Source organism: Echinops telfairi, unplaced genomic scaffold, assembly GCF_000313985.2.
Source record: "Echinops telfairi isolate 266 unplaced genomic scaffold, ASM31398v2 ScPeMD7_5927;HRSCAF=6808, whole genome shotgun sequence".
NCBI classification, from domain to species: Eukaryota; Metazoa; Chordata; class Mammalia; order Afrosoricida; family Tenrecidae; genus Echinops; species Echinops telfairi.
The window spans coordinates 501,132-503,055 of record NW_022109827.1 but is presented as its reverse complement, the minus strand read 5'-3'; positions in this window follow the sequence as shown (position 1 = coordinate 503,055).

The window sequence follows — 1,924 nt, the reverse complement described above, 5'->3', positions numbered from 1 at the left end:
GTTAGCAGTCAGTGTTGACTGGATGGCGGTGCATTTGGTGTTTGGGTATTTTCACAGCTAGAGGGCTGGAAAGTCAGCACGGACATCCAAAACCCACTGCCAGGGAGTCATGTCTGACCCTGTGTCATAAGAGTCATAATGAGGTTGAACCTGATGGCTTGGGAAGAAACATATGGTCTACTACTAAGTATCGTCAATGTCATTGGGCATTTGGGTTGGCAGAGTGGATTAAGCATTGAGCTGCTAACCACAAAGTCAGCAGTTTGAAATCACCAGCCACTCTGTGGGCAAAAGACGTCTCCTCCAGGAGGGTTTCTGTCTCAGAAAGCCACAGGAGCGGTTCTGCTACGTCCTACATGGTTGCTATGAGTATGAATAGCCTCGAGGGTAGTGAATTTGCATTGAGAGGGAATTACAGTACAGGAGGTGATTCTTTCTCTTACTTTAATACCATTGCCCAATAGTTCAAAATATTTGTTTCTTTTTAATATCCTTTATTGAGGGTATAACTTATATATAAAAATATTCCCCTATTTTAAGTGTATAGATACATATGTTTTAGGAAAGGCATATAGTAATGTAAACCCTATGTCAATAAAAAAGGGTCAGCACATATTTTTTTCCTGGAGAAATCCAGACAGAAAACTGTTTAGGCTTCCTTGACCAGAGGTCTTTGTTGTGACTGTGCAGATTCTGCTTTTGCGTGAAAGCAGTCACGGAACATAAACAAATGGGTGTGGCTTTTTTCCACACAACAACTTACAAAGACAGGCAGCAGGGTGGTTTTGGTCCCCAGGCCAGTTTGCAACAGCTGATGTTTAATGTTTTCCTCACTGTAAGCATTTCCCTCCTTTTTTTTTTTGGTCATTCCCTCTTCCCCCTGCCCCTGCCCTCCCACTGCAGGCCCAGGAAGAGTTGATCTGCTGTCATGATTGTAAGGTAGTCAAGAGGTGCCAGAAACCAAATCAGTCGAATTAGAACGAACAGGCTTTATCAGGGAGAAAAAACCCAGCCTGGGTGAAGTCCCACAGTCCACAATCTCCGGGCTGTGGGAGTCGCATCGCAGGCTACAGGGCTGCTGCTTATATGGACAGGTATGTCCGGGTTCCTGGAATGTAAGGTGTCTTCCTGGTTCCAGGTGTATTCGTGCCGGGTGCAGAGTGCTGGGCAAGAACAAAGTGGGCACTGAGCCAAACGGGCCATGTTGGGTGCAGAGTGGAGGGTTGAGAGCAGTGGGCACTGAGCCAAATGGGCCATGCTGGGTGCAGAACGGCGGGTCAAGAACAGTGGGCACTTAGCCAGTTATGGTCAGCTCCGCAGGTGTGTGTGGGAGATTCAAGGCCACTTGCTGCTAGTTGTTTCAGCTATCTCTGGTCAGTTCTGCATGGGTGGGGGAGACTCAAGGACACTTGTTGCTAGAAGCCAGCCTGGTATTGATCCGGCCATACAATGATAGTTTCATCTTTTCTGTGATTGGACATTACCGATATGCCATAGTTTGTTCATCCACCCACCAATGGATGTCCATTTGGAGTATCTCCAGCATTACTAATGCTACCATGAACATGCACAGGCAAATTCTTATATGGAGAGGTTTCCATGTCTCCTAGGCACATAACTAACAGTAGGAGCCCTGGTGGCACCATGAGCTAGGTTTTTGGCTGCTAACTGCAAGGTCCAAAGTTCAAACCTACCAGCTGCTCTGGGGAAGAAAAATGAGGCATTTAGAGTTGGAAATTCTACGTAGGATGGCGATGAGTCCATTCAATGGCAGTGGCTTTGGTTTGGGCTTAGTCTGGTGAGGTATATGTTTAACTGTATTGCCAAACAGTGCAGGATAAATTCCTGTTGCTCCAAATCCTAACATTTGTTATCGCTCTTTCAAAGTTTAGCCATACTGTGAGGGGGAAGTTGTTTTATTTTT